Source organism: Equus asinus, chromosome 5 (genome assembly GCF_041296235.1).
Source record: "Equus asinus isolate D_3611 breed Donkey chromosome 5, EquAss-T2T_v2, whole genome shotgun sequence".
Lineage (NCBI taxonomy): Eukaryota > Metazoa > Chordata > Mammalia > Perissodactyla > Equidae > Equus > Equus asinus.
The window spans coordinates 10,345,447-10,366,543 of record NC_091794.1 but is presented as its reverse complement, the minus strand read 5'-3'; the positions used below and the strand labels follow the sequence as shown (position 1 = coordinate 10,366,543).

Below are 21,097 nucleotides of genomic sequence, written 5' to 3'. Positions count from 1 at the left end.
TGTTCGTTTTCCTCTGCTTAGTTTTGTTGCCATCTGCTTTTCCTCTGGTTCTGACCAGCATCCTTCCAAAAGGCACTCTCTTTTGATCAAAAGGTGCTGCATAAATCTCTTTCAGGATGAAGCCTGAACACTGTGTTCTAGTGGGCTAATTGCATTTAATCTGCTCATTTCTGAGTGTCATCCCAGATTAAAGCATGTGAAAAATTAAATAATGAGAGATTGCCTTGACTCTGGGTTAGAGAGATTCTTGACCCGTAGTAAATCCTACCTTTGCTTCATTTCAGTGCAATTTGTTGGCTTAGAGGAAAATATAGAATTCTGAGCATTTACAGCTGTCTTGGTGAAGAAGGGATGCAGGCTGTGGGAGTTGCAGTGAGGTGGTTGAGAGGGTGTGGAATATACCCCAGTAAGTTGTTGATGAGCAGTTGGACACTCCAAGCAGGCTGGCCCGGGTCACAGGTCAATGGCAATCCTGGGGCTGGAGTCCAGGCCCCTCATCTGGGTCCCCAGCTCTTCTGGCACCATTTCTGTGCTGTAGCTCATAATTATCTTCATGTGGCAGAGCTGCCCAAAGTCAAATATCCCAAGGTCAGACCATAATATCTTGTATATATTCATCACTTTAGACTATTCAGGCTACTTTCACATATGTTGTCTCATAGCAAAAGCAACTTTATTACATAAATGGAACAAAAATTTTATCTCTATCGATCAGAGGAAACAGAAAGTCAGAGATACTAAGTAACTTATATGAAGTTAACTAGCTAGTGAAAAATAGACCCGGATATCTAGTCCAATGAGACTATTAACAGGAGACTATTAAAAAAAGAGCTTTCTAGATTCCGTATATGAAAATGGGAAATAGAGATTCACACACATGCTCACACACACAGTTCACTGAAGGTTTATTGTAGACACAAATGCTTCCACACTAGTGTGAAAACAGCTGCTCTTTATCAGTTACTGTGCTAAGAGAGTGCATTAGTCCATTTATCCCTCACAGTAGCTCTAAGTGGTGGATATGATTATTAATCTCATTTGGTTGATGAAAAAGCTGAGGTTTAGTGAGGTTTTGTAACCTGCTTAAATTTACGCCACTAGTAAGTTTAGACTAAGATCTGTTTCTTACCAAAGGTCCGTGTCTTAACAATTGTCCTATACTCTCAGCATTGTTCAATATGAGTTCTCTATGGCTATTCTGGTAACCAATATGATTTCCTGATTGGAATGGCGATTACACATCCAACTTTATGCATCGATGTCCTGACTTTTAAGAAACGTTGTGTACTTTTTTAACCTTTAGTTATAGCTGATGTTGGGGAGAATGGAGACAGCATGTTAAGATAATTTTCTCTCTTTCTCCTCCACATTTACCCAAGAGCTCCTGTCCGATTTCCCTTCCTCAATATTTTTGCATTTACCCATTCAGTCTAAGCTACCCCAGGCAGACAGAGCAGGCTTTCAAGGAAAGAAATCTGATTGTGTTACTACTTAGAAGCTTTTAATGGATCACACATAACTTAAAATATAAGATACTCTAAGATCTGTACTCTGCTTTGTTATGCAATTTTGTCTCCTACCAATCTACCACAGACTCTGCTCTAGCCATCCTGCAATTTGGTAGTTCCCCAATGACATCATGCAGCTTGATGTGTGTGTTTTCATATTCTTTTTCTTTTTTTGGTGAGGAAGATTGTCACTGAGCTGACATCTGTGCCAATCTTCCTCCATTTCGTATGTGGGACATTGCCTCAGCATGATTTGATGAATAGTGCATAGGTCTGCGCCTGGGATCCAAACTGATGAACCCCAGTCGCTGAAGCGGAATGCACGAACTTAACCTCTGTGCCACCAGGCCGGCCCCCTCATATTCTTTAAATTCCTTATTTACACTGCCATCTGCTTCCTTCTTCTGCCATAACCTGGCCCTTATTTGATTCTTTTGTTCTTTAAAACTCCCTTCAAAAATATTACTTCTGAGCTCCCCAGACACGTGAAGGGTTGTTCTATGATGGCCCCGTCACTGTAGTTGATAATTGGCTTTCCTTCCCGGCTGTGTTATGAGCTATGTGGTAGAAGACACCATGTATTCTGTGTCTTTATTTCCCCAATGCTGAGCTCAGTTCCTGGCATATGAGAGCAAGCCAGTCAAGTTCAATGAGTGTGGTAGTATCACAAGAATTTGGGGATTGAGTACATGTGGAAAGTAAAGGAGAGAGAAGAGTGAAAGATGGTTCTCAGGCATCTTCTTTAGGAACTAGAAAGATCTTTAAGCTATTAACCAAAACAGGAGATTTAAGAGAACCATGTGAATCTGGTGGGGAAAAGGAAAGTTAGTAAATTTGAGTTTGCTCATGTGACATGCTGAATATAATAAGATGATCATAAGATAGTAATCTCCGACCAGCTAAATACATTATGTGTCTGGTAGAGAAGTTAGAAATTTAGGTTTCGTGGACAAAAAATTTAAAGAGCTCTGCTGTACTTGGTAATGTAAATAAATAGATCTTCAGTTCCTCTTCAATGCGTGCATTTATAAAAATGAAAGGAAAGGGTGGGCTGACTTCCTCGCTGCTCAGACTCTGGGTTTTCCTCCATTGCCTTTTTGACACTGCTCATGCTGAAGCAGAAATTGACCTGAAGCTTTATGAGCCACTGATGTGGAGCAAGTGAGTAAACTTTATGAGTTTGGCTGAAATGGAATGCTGTGTACGAATGGAATGATTTTTTTTGATAGCTAAGTGGCTCTTAATAACGTTGTGTAAACAGCATTCATTGAATTAGCAGACTAGGAGAGTTTGCTTTAAGATGCCTATGACTTTGGTTTATAAGCCTGTTATTTAAACAGAAAATTTGTTTATTTTATGTGGACTTTCTGTTCTCAAAGTCTGGGCCTGTGGGGACCCAGTCTAGACTGGAAACAAAGAACAGAGAACAGAGTCTGTGAGAAATAAACTCGTGGGGGCCGGCCCCGTGGTGGAGTGGTTAAGTTTGAGCACTCTACTTTGGCGGCCCAGGGTTTCATGAGTTCGAATCCTGGGCACAGACATTGCACTGCTCATCAGGCCATGCTGAGGTGGTGTCCCACATGCCACAACTAGAAGGACCTACAACTAAAAATACGCAACTATGTACCCGGGGGCTGTGGGAGAAAAAGGAAAAATGAAATCTTAAAAAAAAAAAAAAAGAAAGAAAGAAACTCGCTTTGAGAGAGTTATGCAGATAGAAGTGTAGATAATATATGGCTAACCATTTTGCTCTTTCTGGAATGGATCTATCTGGTTACTTCACCACCATTTTATCTCCTACCTGCATGCATATCTTTTGGCAAAATGTAGTCCCAATGATTTTTAGTTCCACAAGGACTTTGAAAATATAAAATGCCTCTCTAATTCTCTCACAGAGGGCCTAGTGAGCAGAGCTTAGAATTCTCTTAACAGAGAACTTAGTGCGAATGCGGTTTACCTATAAACAAGATGAGCTTGTTGCTGAGAAGTGGAACTCCAAAACACCACCAGCCCTTATAAAACAAAGGCTCAATTCTCTCTTCTGTTTTTCGCTCAACGTTGGTTAGCAGGGAGTCTGCTCTATATAGTCAGCCAGAGAAGAAGCTGACAAAGGCTCCACAATCTTCTATCAAAAACATCTGGAAATGATGCCTTCTTGGTGGCCTCAGCAGAATAAGCCTCAAATGGGAGAACTGTACACGGGCTATTCACTGCCTCAGCCTAGATGTAACACATGTCATTTCTCACATTTCTTTGCCAGAAATATTCAGATGTCCCTGCCTAAGCATAATGGGGTTGTGAAGTCCTGTCTTCCATGTGGCTGAAAGAGTAGGGAAATGATGATCACCAGTAAAGTCCATCTTAGCTGTCATAACAAAAATACTCTATCTTCAGTCTCTTCCTTTAAATTTCCCTTCAACTTCTCATTCTAAAAAATCTGGCTTTTCCTAAGGACATGACTTCCCCTGCAGCCCTCAAAGGGTGGCCTTTTTTTCCTCCTATACCCCATATACTCCTGGGCTTGTAGGCAAGATAGTGTATACCTTGCTCACCATTTGTCTTCCAGAATATGGTTCTCCTTGTTTTCCCCACAAATCTCCTCAGTTCCTTTAGAACACGTGCTGTCTGACTGAACCATCTGATACCCTTCCTTGTTGCAGCTATCTATCATCCTTCTGGTCACCTTGCCTTCCTGCTCCCCCTCCTTCCAACCTCCCCCTGACCCCTACATTAATGGAAGATTTTTAGCACTTACTCTACTTTGGTTACTGCATTTTTCTCCTTTGTGGCTTTTGTCATCAGTCTTGGTGTGCCTTCGATACCCACAAAAACAATTCATCCCACATCTTGTTGACCTCTTTATCCCAAAATGTTTTCCTTTCCTCGCCTCTGACACCCATTCTCTTGAACATACTCTAGACCTTCAGTTTTCTCCCCAACCTCAATTTCCAGCATCTCACTTACTGGCCATCACTTTCTATTTTTCCCTTTCAACCCCCTTGTTAGGGGCTGAATTGTGTCCCCCCTTAAAATTCATATGCTGAAGTCCTAACCCTCAATACCTCAGAATGTGACCATATATGGAGATAAGTCTTTACAGAGGTGATTACTTTAAAATGAAATCATTAAGGTGGGACCTAATCTATATGACTAGTGTCCTTATAAGAAGAGGGAATCAGGACACACACATACAGAGGGAAGATCACGTGAAAACACAGGGATAAGATGGTCATCTGTAAGCCAAGGAGAGAGGCTTCAGGAGAAACCAACCCTGCCAGCATCTTGATCTTGGACTTCCAGTCTCCAGAATTGTAAGAAAATACATTTCTGTTATTTTATCCACCCAGTTTGTTGCGTTTTGTTATGGCCGCCCAAGCGGACTAATACACCCCTCTAATATTCTTGTGTTCTTACACCTCTCCTCAGCTCAGATTTCAGGGTCATAGTCATGCCCTTCTATACATCTTTGTTTTTCTGGCCCCTCATCTCTCTGTTATATGTTACAAGTCCTGCCTGGCAAAACTTCCACCCTGGTTAGATCCGACTCTCCACTTGGGTCAAGCCTGTGGCCAAGCAGCTGAGCATAGCTAAAACAGCAGCCACTCAGTATATGCATCTCACTTCCAACATTATTCTAATCTTTCATCTCCCCTTCTCTGAGAAGACTGTTTTACAGCATCTTCTTGGTCCTCAGAATTCCGCTCCCCTCTACATTCTCAGCCAAAGATCTGTCTCTTGTTTCAGGGCCAAAATAGAAGCAACCAAAAAAGTACTCCCTGTTTCTTCCTCACCAAATCTACCAATTTCCTTGCTTCTGTGCCCATGTACCCGGTCATCTTATCTGTGAAAATGGATGGATTGTCTAGCTAAGGCAACCCCTTTACTTGTCCTGTGGATTACCTATTAAAGGAAATGGCACCTGCAGTTGTCTGCTCTCTCTCCTGCATTAATGCCCTACCCTTGTTTCTGCATACCTGCTTGGGGTTTTCAAATGGCATTCATGTCACTACATGCTGATCTTTGATTTTAAGATTCCTGCTGCATATTTACAAATATATCGTTCAAAACTGATAGCACTAACAAAGAAGAACGTTGTATAGAGTTGCCTTTTGTTACATAAACCACTCCAAAATTTAGTGCCTTAAGACGCTTAAGTTTATTTGGTTCACACTTCTGTGGGTCAGTAGTTCTTCTGGTCTTGCTGGGCTTGATCGCTTGTCTGCAGTCAGTGGCTTGTTGGCTAGGCAGCTGTGCTTCTGAGGGCTGGCTGCAGACTGGGTGACACTGGAGATGACAGAGCCAAGTGTCTCTCTCTTCCTGCAGGACAGCCCAAGAGTGTTCACATGGAAGTGGGCAGGATCCCAAGGAAGAGAGTGCAAGAGGGCAAAGCACTTGAACCCAAGACGCGGAACTCATACACTCTCAGTTCTGCCACATTCTATTGGCCAGACGAGGCCCAATGTCAGCCCATGTTCAAGGAGTGAGGAAAGAGATTTCCACTTTTGATGGCCAGAGCTGCAAAGTCAAGTGCAAACGGATATAGAAAAAGGAAGAGAAATGATTCGTGGCCCTTTAGTAATCTATCACATAGGACAAATACTTGAGAGATGCAGCCTGAGATATCTGAAATTTGTTCCTTCACCTTGTACTAGCCAGTGAAGAAAGCAAGAGTCAGAAGTTAGTCTTTGAAAACAAGGCCTTCCTAAATATTTCTCCTTTGCTTGCTCATCTCTGCTGTCCTGATTAAATACAGAGCTTTAAGAAAATAGTCATTCTTTGAAAACTAAAAACTTAAATTTTTAAGCTCATTTATTTTCCAGTGGAAATAGTTTTTCTGAAAGAGGAAGTGTGTTGATTGCATCGAGAAGGATCAGCATCTTGTCCCCATGGTAACAGCATCTTGAATTCTCCAAGTGTTCGCCACCTGGTGTTTTGAGGCCCAATAGCCATGTAGTACTACATTATATAATGTGAGAGAAAGAATCCACATGCATTGCATGTACCAGGACAGTGGGCCCACAGGTGCAGTTTGGCACAATCATGGCCTACGAAATAATAAGAATATAGTTAAATTGGCAATAATAATTATAATAACAATAACACAGTAATCTTTCTTCTAGCAGGTATTAGGTAACTTAGCTACCTTAGAAAAGCACTGCTTCCAACAACATAGGAATGGACTATGTTTTAATGCTTTTAAGTACATCTTAGGCATCAGGTTTATGTGCACATGTGCGAATGAACAGGAACACACAGACACATGTACAGACACAAACACAATTGTTGAGCTCTGAGTTTAAACAAAAGTGATAGGCTGTAATGGGCTGTTATCAGTTACACGGATATTTGAAATGATTACTCTTGTCCTGATTTACAATAGTCTTTTAAAGAAGATAGAACTAAGAAATAGAATTTTGAAGTCATAAGATATTTGTGTGGGTGGCTCCCTTTCCATAGAAATTGTTCTCTCTCCCAAACTGTCGTCTTAGTAGGTGTCACTAGGGCTTTTAAAAATTAGAATTTAGATTCAAATCAAGTTACATCTCCATGCAGTGAATTTGGGTATATAAATGACAGCTTGAATATCTGTCTGTATCTAGGACTCCTGTTAGGCTGCACAGGAACTGTGAGAGAACAAATCTTTGTTCACTGTGGTAGCTGAATGGCTGCTGTTGCTGCTGAAACTGTAAAGCAATTTTCTATTGTAAAACCCGTAGTAATAGAATTCGGGAAAGGTGGATCCCTAGGGGGACGGAAGAGGGGATGTGTGTGGGATGTTTTTGAATGAGTCACTAGGCAGGATTGGAGGCGTTCTTCAGATTAGAAACAGGAAACTAGTGGGTTGCTTGGAAAGGCGGATGTGAGCTTTGAACTAAGAAGAGACGGAGGTCTTCCTGGACCCTGGGAGGGATCTGGCATGAGGCAGAGACGTTCCCGGGATGATGTCATTTTCCTGGAGGGGACACAGAAAGTGTGGAAGCTAGATCCTGATACTAACTGCAAACAGTAGGTTAAGACTTGCCCCCTCATTGGCTGGTGTAAAGAATAAGGAAGGCAACATGCTTTAAAAACTGTCAAGTGATGTACAAAGCTCTGTCCTCTTCACTGAGGGCCCCGTGGGGGAGGAGAGAGGTAAAAGAAGGTAGGTGGAGTGTTAACAAAAGAAGACACTGTTGATGTGCATCGCCTGTCCCCAAGCTGTAGAAAGGCTGGCTCCCACAGCGTCTGGAGAGCCTGGATCTGAAGAAGGGAATACTGAGGGGAAGAAAGAAACAGGGCATCTATGTACCCTCTCAATTGTGCCTCTCAGGTCACTGGGCACCTGGATGTTGGTTATCTTAGGAGGGAGGGTTTATTCTCAGCAAGATTTCCCATGCTTGTACTTGGATTCCTTGGATCCTCATTTATAATCCATCCTACGTGGTCTTATGTGAGTTTCTATTCTCCATATGTCCTTTACTCCTCCTATCACTCTAGGATGAATCTGTTTACCCATCCCGTATCCACAATTCCAAACTCCAGAAAGCGCTACATTGGAAAGTTCTTTTTGCAATTTTGGTGACGACACCTGACTTGAATTGCCACAAAGCTATTAATAAGTTTTATTTTCCTCCTTCAGTGGATTATTGATACATTTTTCTGAAGGAATGTCAATATGTTTTCTTACTAAGTACTGCCCTAGATGTTATGGGTGTTATGTAAAATTCAGTATAGGCACTACATTAATCTATCAAATAAAAAAATTCTGAAATCCAGTCCCAAGGATTTTGTGTCAGAGACTGTGGATCTGTGTTATCTCCACGTTAACGGCTGAAGCTGAGGTTCAGAGAGGTTAAGTGCTGGCTTAATGCTGATCCTTCTTGATGCAATCAACACACTTCCTCTTTCAGAAAAACTATTTCCACTGGAAAATAAATGAGCTTAAAAATTTAAGTTTTTAGTTTTCAAAGAATGACTATTTTCTTAAAGCTCTGTATTTAATCAGGACAGCAGAGATGAGCAAGCAAAGGAGAAATATTTAGGAAGGCCTTGTTTTCAAAGACTAACTACACAATTTGTAGTTTCAAAATAAAACATTGACATAGTCTCCTTTTAAAACTAAAAAAGATATAAAATCCCCAGTGCATGGGATTTTAAGGATTCTTTCATAGTGGGCAAAAATCATGCTATTAAAAAATTTTTTTGCTAAAAGAGCTTTCTAAAGTAGCCCTGAATGTGTCATTTCAAAATATATAAAGGAATAAAGCTGTCACCTATTTGGGTTGGGTGTGACTTTGTCCTTTGTCTTTTCCGTCACACTAGCCGGCTGTCCTTTGCTTTAACTTGGCCCACTTTTCAGAGATGCGACTGCGCGGGTTTCAGGAGGCTGTCAGCTCTCCTTTCCCAGATCCTCTGGTCCTGTGCGAGGCCTCCAGACACCTCTGAGGGAGGCAGGTCCCAGAGTCGGTGACTCTGAAGTGGCTGCTGATCCCAGGATGGATGACAAGTTGTGCTAAGCCTTTGGGACAGATGTGTCAGGATGTTACTAATAAAAGACAGCCCTGCTGCCGAGGACAGGGAAGGAAGCAGATGTGACGGCAAGATTCAGGTGACAACCTGGCCATTAAAGAGACACAGGATGTTATGGAGGAGGGAGAAAAGTAAGATGGCATTTGGCGGTGTGTGTAGAAGCCAGACCTGAGTGTGGGCGGTGGAAGTTGTGGCTTTCAAAGATTTCTGACCTTCTGCCTGCCAGCTTGGAATTAGATTTCTTGATGGAGGGGAAGGAGGAGGGAAGGGGTGAATAAGGCAGATGCCAAGAGAGATTACTGACCTGGCAACCAGACAAAAGGATGCTGTGGCTGGCACCTGAGGTAGAGAAGGGCAGAGCAGTATAGCGCATAGGTCTAACCCAAAGGGCTGAGTGCTAGAGTTTCAGCTGCTCGCCAGTGGCTGGAGGTGGCCTCTTCTGTCTACAGGAGAAAATAATTGGTAGAGAAATAAAAGAAAAAAAGGTGAAATTTAATATCTTTGGATAGATTTTTAGGATTGGCATTCAGAAGCATATTCAGCTGCCTTTCTTCTATCTGAGGAGCATAACCTGTGGTAGCCATATTGATAATGCTTTTTTCCTTTTAAATCGCAGCCATATCGCCACGTTTCCAATTCCCAGAGACGTGATTTGACTACAGGCTTCCCTTTTCCCCAGCAGTGAGTACTAAGTGACTTTTCCGATGTTGGCCCAAAACAGTATCATTTGCTGGGAGACAGGACCTACTGACGCCATGAGAATACGGTCTCGTTGCTATACCAATCAGGAAACTTTAATTGTAGCAGTATCCTTTTGCTCTCCGCTCTCACCGAGCGTTTCTGTTGCACTGTCCTATATCACTGTGTGCCACTAGATGTCACTGTTACTCGTTCGTTTGTGTGACAGAAACCAAGAGCATCAGGGGGCCTTTTTTTGCAGGGGAGAAATCTTCAGAAGGGGAGGATGAGGCTGTCTATGCGAATTCCAACATAAAGACCTCTTTACCTGGCATTTTCATCGAAAAACAGACACTCTGTATGTTATTTGGTTGCTATTTCCCAGTTTTTGAAAGGGAGAGACTGAATTAAATGCATTTCTCCCACCTCTATTCTTTCTAATTCTTAATTCTCCCTTAAAATGTAGTTTTCAGCTCTCTAACATGAGGACTATTTGTTAACAAAATTGGAACATCACCATACTATGTATATTCAGAATCCATATGTGGGCTCCAAATGTTTCTCTTTTCTAGTCTCCAAATCTGAGAGAACTTCGAAATGCAGTCTTTAATTTCCTTAGGAAAAAATGATGTAACATGAATCTGGTGAGAGCACAGCAAGTCAGAGTTAAGGATTCAGTCTTCATGACGACCTTCGGATACGCCCTTGACCTCAAGGGACAGAAGTTGTCATGAGTTTCGAGTTGTTTGTGTCGTAGTCTTAGACACACAAATCGTTTGTGTTCCTGCTAAATTTCCTTTCTTTTTATTAAATATTGGATACAAGTATATCTTTTAAGATGTAGTCATTGATTAATATATACTACAGCATTATTTACATGTGAAATTAGATGACAACCAAATAATAACTCATTTATAAAATTATTTTTTGAGAATAGATTGTAATATGTTGAATGAAGATGTCTTAACGTAAGTTCACTGTAGCAAGTGATAACCAATAATAAGTAATAACAAGATAATAACATTAGAAGAAAAAAAGAACCTTACAAAATGTATCTTAAAAAAACAAATTAAAGGGGCTGGCCCCGTGGCCGAGTAGTTGAGTTTGCGCGCTCCACATCTGCGGCCCAGGGTATGGGCGGTTCGGATCCTGGGCATGGACATGGCACTGCTCATCAGGCCGTATTGAGGTGGCATCCCACATGCCACAACTAGAAGGACCCACAACTAAAATATGCAACTATGTGCTGGGGGGATTTAGGGAGAAAAAGCAAAAAATAAAAAAAAGAGAAGATTGGCAACAGTTGTTAGCTCCGGTGCCAATCTTAAAAAAACCAAATTAAAGCTATACTTGAGCTGGAGGTGCAAAAATGAATGAAACTGTTCATTTTTGGACTTTATCTCTCACCATTTAATAGTGTTTCTTTAACTGTTGGCTGCCGCTGCCCCCAACAGTTACTAAGCCAATCGACGTCCAAACTAGGACCACCAATCTGCTTTCTCTCCAGCTGTGATGCCACGGGATTTATAGATTCCTGGGTGCTGTCATTTTATCCATTAGAGCTAGCTCTTAGCTATGGGCCAAATGCCAGTTCACTCTGACCTGGGTTGCGATAATGGTCCTTGGGATGAGGTTGCCATAGACAGTTTTGATGTCACTTCAAGAGTATTTGGGGTCTTATTCTCTCCTTCCCTCTCAACCCACCCATTTTTCCCCTCCCTCCCCTCCTCCTTCCTTCACTTCTCTTTTCTCCTCTATTCCTTTCTTTCCTCCCTAACTTCTCTTTGTTTTCTGGAAGTGGATACTTCAATTTATTGTAAAACTGTCTTAGAGAAAGAATCATGACTGTGTGTGTGTTAGTTTCCCATGACTTCTGTAACAAATTACCACGAACTTGGTGGTTTAAAACAGCATGCGTTTATTCTCTTACAGTCCTGGGCCTCAGAAGTCTGAAACCGGTTACTTGGTGCTTGAAATTAAGGTTCTTAATTTCCAGGCCGTGCTCCCTCCAGGCCCTAGCAGAATCTGTTTCCTTGCCGTTTTCTGGTTTCAGAGCTGCATTCCTTGCATTCTTTGTGGTTCCAGGGCCTCTTCTTTCAAAACCAGCAGTGTAGCGTGTAGCCTCTTCAGATCTCTCTCTGCTGAGGTGATGACGTTGTCTTCCCTCTTCTGTGTCAAATCTCCCCCTGCCCTTCCCTTGGACAATTCTGATCACATTTAGGACTCATCCGGACAACCTAGGTTAATATCCCCATCTCAAGATCCTCACATCTGCAAAGTCCCTTTTGCCGTGTAAGGTAACATTTCAGGTTCCGAGGATTAGGATTTGGATACCTTTGGGGACCATTGTTCAGTCAACCACAGCCTCCTAGCAATTTACTTAGTCCCCCTAAATTTCTGTTTCCTTGCCTAATGGAGTAACTGAGGATTTAATGAGAAAATGCTTGCAAATTGCTTAGCGTAGTGCCTGGCAAAGAGTAAGTCCAGTTTAAATGAAAATCACTCAAGTGCTAATAAATACTGTTCCTACTATTAAGTATAATTACCTTAAAGTTCATCTAATTCCTCATCCCCCATTCACCTTTATAGTCCTTCAGTGTAGTTTCTTTTCTCACTACTCTATCAAAACATTTAGTTCAAGGTCACCATTCTCCTTCAGCTGCTCAAATTCAAAGACCAATTCGTGGGCTTCATTTTAACAGCATTTGACACAGTCGGCCACTCCCTTTACCTAGAAACGCTCTCCTTACTTAGCGTCTGCCATCTCACCTTTTCTGGGTCTCTGCCCTCCTCACTGGATGTTTCTCCTCCATTTCCTTTGCCCTCTTCTCCTTCTTTAACCCACCACAAAATGTCGGTCTTTCTCAGAACTCTGTCTTGAGTGCTCTTTGTCTCTCTTTACAAGGAGAGGAGGAGTCGCACGGCATGTGTCATGATCTTACAGAAGATAGTAGGGCAGGATCCAGATAGCAAGGGGCAGGGGGTGGCATGGGGTGTGGCTGGAGTGGTGATCTGGGTCAGAATTTGTGTATTGAAAGACCCTTGTATAAGGATTTTGGCATTAATCTTAAGCACGATAGGATGCGATGGGAGACTTTGACCCTACACTGGTGTGTAGGGTGGATGTTGGCAGTGGATGCCTGAGTTCTTCCCTCTCTATGAGGTCTACAACGGATGACCTTCTCCTTCCTGAGAGCAGCTGGACCACTGAGCCGGCATACTACCTGATAGTTCTGGGCTTGGGTAAAGGGCAGGAGAGAGATAACAGAGCTGTGAGTGGAGTGACCGTGGTTCTGCCTTCTTTCCTTCATTTAGTCAGGATATGTGAGTCTCCTGTGCGTTGGCAAAGCCCAACTAACTGTGGCTGTGATCTAGGCAGTGTTGTAAGTATCCTTCTGGGTGAGGGGGCCCCAGTAGTGGCTGGTATTGAGGTGGGAAGGAATCGACTTAGCTTCAGCCTGGTCTCCCAGGCAAGGGACCATGCAGAGGGAGGCCCAAAGTGCCCCCCTGAGAACTCACAAGAACCAACACTTGGATATCTCTTTCAAAGGTGGACTTGATGAGCAGTCAGTGTTCAACAGAGAAATGGCAACAACTATGGGAAAGGGAATGGTGGATTTGTCACCAGGTATTGTAGTTGCTTGAGAGACCAGATGTCTTCTCACCACCTCTCACCGCCACTGCAGCTTAGATGGAGGGTGCTGTCTCTGGAGACCACACCCCTGCCTCCCAACCCCCAAACACTTCCAGTCAGTGGTGTGTCCTGCTTCTGTGGAAGAGGGAGACGTGTGAGTCAGATATGAGATAATCTTAACCAAAGCTCAAGAAAGAAGGGTGGGCTGAGAGATCTTTAAGGAGCTTGTACCTAGGTGAAAAGAGTGTTGAAAGGGGACATTTATTAGGTGTTATTTGGGAAAATGGTAAAACGATTCCTGGTTTATAGTTCAACGAGTTGAGACTCCTTAATCAAACCAAGAAATATGTATTATTTAATTTCATTATTATTTTGATCTGCACATCAAAACTTTGAGTTAGATGTCCCTCTTCCCACAGTGCAGATGGTCAGATGAGGTTTCCTGAGGTCAAGGGACTGGCCCAGTGCACATGGCGAGCATGATGCACAGGAGGGACTGGCGCCCTCATCTCTCGGACTTTGAACCTGGGCTCTTTCTGACCTTTGTGCTGCTCTATATGCTGCACCGTGAAGTTGGTTTCGTGGCAGTGGCAAGTTTAAATAGAGTTACAAACAAGTAACTGTCAGTGACATTCCAATCTCACATGGATCAAACCACGTAAGGTTGCAGAGGGTAGAGTGGTGCAAACACTTGACTAACTCTGGCATCATGGCAATTCCAGTTTTGAAGTTAGATTCTGCTCAGACAACATGAAGAACTGTGGTATTTCCTTCTCTGTTCTCTACCAGGTAAGCCTGGATTATAACCACAGCACATGATTATTTATTTTTGTAATGTCTTTTCCACATGCACCCTCTCTGCCCACTCTTCACCTCCCACCTGTTTAGAATATCAGCTCAATGATCTTATTCATCTTCTTTTCTGATGTTTTGCCAGCAACCTAGAACCAGGGCTTGGCACATAATAGGCCCTCCATAAACAGTTTTTGAATGAATGAATGAACAAGTGATATTTAAGGTGTCACCTAAATTCTACCTTCAAGACTTAGAGGCAAAAAAGGAGTAGGAAACGAGGATGTTATGGGCTGAATGTGTGTGTCCCCCAAAATTCATGTGTTGAATACCTTGAAGCCCCCCATCATATGATGGTGTTAGGAGGTGGGACCATTGGGAGGTGATTAGGTTTAGCTGAGGTCATGAAGACAGAGCCCTCATGAATGGGATTAGTGCCCTTATAAGAGTCACAGAGAACTTGCTTTTCCTCTCTGTTCCACCATGTAAGGATATAACAAGAAACCTGTCTGTCTGCAACCCAGAAAAGGGTCCTCACCAGAACCTGTCCATACTGGCACCCTGATTTCAGTCTTCCAGACTCCAGAACTGTGAGAACTAGTTTTTGTTGTTTATAAGCTATCCATGGTAGTTTATTATAGCAGCCTGAACAGACTAAGACTAAGAAGAGGAGAAAGTAAGTACAGATCCCATCTGGTTATTCAAGAGTGAATAGATAAAAGTTGCACAAGTGTGTCAATACTGGCAAAAGTGGCCTTCGTAATGGCTTTAGTGACACTTGCATAAACTCTGTCATGTGAGGGTTAGCGAGAAAACCCAGCTGCATCAAAATTGTTTTCCAAATGGCCTAACAAGGTGCTCATCTGCTTCCTACCTGGCCTGAAATTTCTAAGACTTGTGTCACTTATTTGGGTGGGTGGGATCTTGGCTTGTGTCAAAGTGACACAAAGTGAGGTTTAGATAAGTGAGTATAAATGATAAATTGGTGGGCCTGCTGGAAGTTTCTTTCCAGGGGGATTGAGAGTCTTCTTTGGGAGAACATTTATTCTCGAGGGAATTTGCCTGTGATCTATAATGAAGACGTACTGTTTGAGTGCGGGAGCACATGAGCTGGTTTTCACATTTGTTTCTCAGCATAACTTATTAGACCTGTGTCTGAATCCTTTGGTGGGTGTGGATGTGTTTAGCAGAGGGGAGGTTTGGAGAGTGCGAAGTGAAAAGCCATTGGACTCAAGTTGGTGTAGGATATCGAAGTCTAAGCAGACCTGCTTTGAGATTCCTTCACCGAGGATCCAGCCCTATCAATACAACCAGGGCTCGTCCTTGAATAAACTCGACAGTAATGGTAGAGTCATTCATCAGTCCATGTGAAACACCTCGTAGAACCTCCCAGAAGATTGTGGAGGGAACTGAGGGATAAAGGCCAATGAGTCATTACTGTTGTCGGTGCAAATTTCCAAGTAACCTACTTAGGTGTTTGAAGAAATAAAACTATAGTCATGTGCCGTGTAACAACATTTCAGTCAACAGTAGACCACAATATGACAATAGTCCCATAAGATTAGTGCCATATAGCCAAGGTGTGTAGTAGGCTAAACCACTGAGGTTTGTGTAAGTATACTCTATAGTGTTCGCACAGTGACGAAATCACCTAATGACCCATTTCTCAGAATGTATCCCCATCATCAAGTGACACATGACTGTTCTTTTCAAAACTCATTCCACATTCTACCTACAGGCAAAATATGTAATTGTAATAGTTTCTGGATGAACTCAGTTACCTTCATGCTTTCTCTATTGTTTTAGATGTAAACTAAATTAATTCAGACTTTTTACCCCCTCCGCTGCCTTCTCCTCAACATGGCGTCAGTGTTCTGGCATCAGAGGGAGGCATCTGGCCCAAGCCATCCTTCCTCCCATACAAGCATCCACAAACTGGGATTTCACTCATCTTGTTGGGTTTTTGGCCTTTGGCTGTTGCTCCCTGCTCCTGTCATCGGAGGTATCCGTGTTACTATCAGGTCGCTGGCTGCAAAGTTCTCTGCTGCAAGGGCGTCCCTTGTCATGACCCTAAGATACTTAAGGGCTCCCCTTTCAGCTGCTCTGCACCATTCTAGGGTCCAGGGACACTGGGCTTCTCTCCCATGCCATTCCTGCCCGGCTGCCTTTCCTTTGGCTGCCTCGGGCTCTCTCCACTACAGAAACAAACTCTGCTCTGTTGCAGCTACACCAGTGGGTGCTTCATAATGCTGGGAATTCCAGGACTTATTCTCTCTTCAGAACCCCCATGTAGGAAGAGATTATGTCTCTTTTTCTCCCAGATTCCCAAATATTTCTGAGAGTTCTGTTATTGTCTCCCACTCTGGGACTAGTCAAGTCATTATTGATTATACACAAAGGTGGAGACTCAAGACCAAGTATATATAACACATTCAAAAACAGAACCCTCGATTTCAGCTGTTTCTCTTCCAGTCTTTCTTGTTTTAGAAAATGGCACTGCATCCACCATGGGAGTGATCCTTAAGTCCTGCTTTTTATTCATTCCCTGTGTCCACTCCAACACTGAGTCTCACCAGCTCAGCTTCTAAAATGCATCCTGAACGAGACCATTAATCGTCATCTCCAGCATGACCATGTAACCACCACCACTTTTAGATGGTGCTATTACAACAGGCTTCTTCTTTGTCTCTCCATATTTACCCACGTTCCTCCAACCCATTTTCCACAAAGCAGACAGAGAAGCTTTAAAAAATATAAATCTGATCATGTCATCCTGCAGCTTAAAACCCTGTTAATGGCTTTCTATTGTACTTTGCACAAAATGAAGCCTCCCTGCAAAGACTATAATGTTTTGCACAATCTGGTTTACTTCTTTTCTGATTGAATTCTGTTTTCCTCCTCATCCACCTTGCTCTAGCCACACAGCCTTCCTCTAAGTTCCTAGAAATGGGAAGCTTCATTTCTACCTCAGGGCCTTTGCCCATGCTCTTCCTTCTTCCTGGAAGGCTCACCAGTACTGTCCACTGTGTGGCTGACTCCATCTCATCTCTCAGATTGTGGTCATATATGATCCCGTTTTCTATCATTTCTGTTATCCTCCCTAACCACACCTTGTTTTTTTCCCTTTAGAATGCTTTCACAGTAGTGATAATATACTAGGTCACCTGTTAGCTTAGTTAACTGTTAGCTCCCCAGAAAAAGTGCCATATCTCTTTTATTCATTGATAGACTCTCCAGCACCTAGCATAGTAACTGACACGTTATAATGCTAAAATAAATGTTTGTTGAATGAATGAAAACTTGAAAAGAAACAGGTGCTGCATAACATTGTTGTTGAGAGCGAGGGCTGTGGGGCCAGACTTCCCTGTGTTCAGATCCTTTCCTCGGGGTGTGACTTGGCCGGGTTGTTACTCTCTCTGTGCTCAGGTTCTTCATCTGTAAAGTGAGAGTCATAACAGTACCAAACTCACTGGGTGGTCTGAGGATGAACTATTTTAAATGGATGAAGCTGGTGCACATGGCTGGCACGTAGCAAGGACTCTGTGTTAGCTGTTTTTAGAGGAGAGGAGAGAGGTGCAGACCATTGTCCTATGGACCTAGGAAGGGGCATTGGGTGGAGGAGGGGTCCTGGCCATGGTACTGACAAGCCTGGCTGAGAGGCAGCAACAGGGAAGTGCAGACAGGGGGACTGTACCCCGGGCAGGGGAGGAAACAGCGGACAGTAGCCAAGTCAGAGAGACAGCCTGGAAAAGGGGACAGTGCGCATTCTGTCTGAAGGACAGACTCCAGGAAGGGTGTTATCAAATGGAGGCGCCATCAAAGACGACGCAGCCATTGCCTCATTGTGCCGGCGGTTGCCTCGGGCTGTTTGTTATTGACGGGGACACAGCTGCTCCTGAGTTTGGCAAGGATTCATGAAACTGATATTTTGGAATTTGTTTTTTTTTCATGAAAAAAAGGTGATTAACAATCGTAAGAGAGGAGAAATGTGCAGGCTTGCAGACCTGTGGTTTGCAAATTGCTTATAATTCTCATATTACTGTCTGCCACCAAAATACCTCCGCCTGACAAGATCAGAGCTACTGTCATCTTTTTACATTTAATTTTAATTTACACGAAATAATGTTCTTCGTGCTCCATTTCTTCCAATTCTTTTCTTCTCCTCCCCTGTTCATTTTTCTTCATCACTTCAAAGTTACTCCTTTCAGCAATGTCATCTTCTTTTGCTGTAATGTGCTTCACCTTTAAACGTCTAATAACGCATTATTTTCATTTCAAGTTTATGTCCTCTGCGGTCACACTGCTTAGCTGTGGAATTAAACTTGGAAAAAAATAATAAGCTGACTATAGAATAGAGACTATTTCACTCTTGTTAACAATCATTTTGGCTGGATTTTCCTTATTTTGGAAACTTTTGTTTTGAGTTTAATTTAGAAGTTCAGGGAGCATTAGAGAACTAATGAATGACTCCTTCCTCCACCCTCTCTGCCTTTCTTTCCCTCCTCTCTCTCCTTCTCTCCTTTTCCATGACCTTACAACATGTGTATAATATGATGAAAGTCTTTTTTTCTTTTGGCTATCGGTCTGTATATTTTCTATACCTTGGATCTACTACTAACAGATTTGCAAACAGTTTTCTTTACAAAAAGCTTTGCTGTAATGGAAGACTCCATGCCAGCGAATAACTGCCATTAGCCCATTTCCCCTACTTGAGATAAATGTGCAGTGTGCAACCTTAGGGACAGGCATTACTTTGTTTTTTAGCTCAGCAAGTATGCATGTACTAGCTACGACTTTTAGAGACTGCATACTGTCCTGGGTGGATCAGAAACTTGCTCTAATTTGGTAATTCTTTATGCTTCCATGTGCTTGCACTGGAGCTACCCATTTTACCATAATTTATTGCTTTCATAGTTGTCCTGCTTTGGAATATGGAAACACCTAGTGCTCTGATTTCTTCTTTCTGGTAAATTCAGGTCAGCTTTGCCTCTCATTTCAGCTTTAACATCTTACCAAAGGCCACCACATTCATAATATCCCATATTGAAAGCTCTAACTGAAAGACTTGACTTTTGCTAACTCACTTTTTTCCCCCAAGAGATGATGGCTACTATTCTTTTGAGTTATTGCTTCCGTTTTAGAAAAGGAACTAATTATTCTTTATTTAACATGGAATATCCTGTGACTGCTCTAGTTGGATTCATGTGAAAATGCATAAGTGGTAGGGGGGAGATCATTCTCCAACAAAATGTGATTTCAAAAGATTTAAATGGAACATAAAGAAGTACTCATGAATATGGTCGCTTTTATGGTTCATGCAGATATCTTACTTCCACTATGGATATTCTTGAGTGCCTTATATTTAGCAGCTTCTCAATGTTTCTGGATATTAACAGTTTTCTAGTCCTGACTTGTGTAATGGCTCCTGGAAGATTTACATAGTGTTTAGCAATATGTATATACGTAGACACAGATCTCATATTTTCTTCGGTGATATCATAGCTGGTGACCTGGATAATTGTGCGTAGACGTGGCCCCAGAAGACTACAATTCCATCAACGTTCCTCCCCCTACTGTGGAAGGATGGGTTTACGTGCCCTGGCTTGCAGTCCTTCCTTCAATTATAAAGCTTTGCTTCTTCCTTTCAGGGCACATGCTTTGCTGCACTGTAGGGTGTTTTTGTGACAATTACAAATTTACTTCTGAATTTTCTGCATTAAAGATTCCACTTCAGTACACTAAAACCAGCTGCAATTTTTTTTTTAATATCGTACATTCTGTGTATGCTACCCACTCCAGCATGAATCCTAGGAAGATAACAATTTTTCCATGTTATTGACTTTGTTGAACCTCATTGCTGCTGTGAAAGGGAATTACAGCAAAGCAAAATACTCTCAACATTTGAGCAGAAAAGAAGACTCTAGATAGAAACGTGGAATGTGTGTAGCAATGATCAGTGCTTTCACTGATTCACTGACTCCTTCATTCAGAATCTTTAAACAAGCATTTGTTAATTGTTAATTTGTTAAGGGCTTCTTCCTGGGACTTTCTTGTCCTTTCACATCTGCTTTTTTTTATCTTTAAAAAAAACCTTTTATTTTACAATTTAAGCAGGATTTTGTTTGATTTGGGCCACAATGTTGACATGATAAACAGTTATGGTTAGAATGAGTTTCAGTGATTGTTAACAAAATGGATTCAATGTCAGGTGGGGCATCGGTAGGGGTCTAGTGGTCACAGCCATGAGAAGGTGACTGCAGCATCCTGCCTTTTGGACTCCCCAGTTGGTTGGTGTTCACCTGAATGTTGACAACAGATTTCATCAGTTCCTAAAGGTGTACTGCACCTGGACTTGATGCTCCACCTGGTTATTCACAGCTTCATTGCAATGTGAGATGTCTGTTTCACACTCAACTCCACAAGCCTATGATTCTGAGAACAAATCTTCAAAATTACTGTCAACTTCTAGTTATATATGATAGAAACTTTTGAAACGTGATGTAGGCTGCTGATTTATTTGTTTTCCTTAGGCAAATTACTATTTCAGAATAATATGCATCATCTAAAAAGTGTATTGTAATTAGATGTAAAGTGTCTTTTTTTTTTTAAAGATTGACACCTGAGCTAACAACTTGCCGATCTTTTTTTGCTTTTTCTCCCCAAATCCCCCCAGTAGATAGCTGTATACTTTTAGTTGTGCATCCTTTTAGTTGTGGCATGTGGGACGCCGCTTCAGTGTGGCCTGATGAGCGGTGCTATGTCCACGCCCAGGATCCGAACTGGCGACACCCTGGGCTGCCGAAGCGGAGCTCTTGAACTTAACCACTTGGCCACGGGCCTGGCCCCAGATGTAAAGTGTCTTTAAGGTAAATTCCAGTAGCAGAGTTATCAGCATGTAGTGAAGATTCTGGATGACTCATACAGTATGTTTTGTTGATGTCTACAGGTTAGTCCATGCTAATCTTCAGGGCTATAT

The 21,097-nt window shown here is 42.3% G+C and overlaps 1 long non-coding RNA gene across 1 annotated transcript in view; it reads left to right on the top strand.

The window, feature by feature from the left end:
• The window catches only part of LOC139045224 (uncharacterized), a 277,468-nt gene that overhangs the window by 97,631 nt on the left and 158,740 nt on the right, over positions 1-21,097 (top strand). Inside the window, exon 3 of the long non-coding RNA XR_011503153.1 lies at positions 20,798-20,987. This is a non-coding gene — a long non-coding RNA (uncharacterized lncRNA). The remainder of the gene's footprint in view (positions 1-20,797; positions 20,988-21,097) is intronic.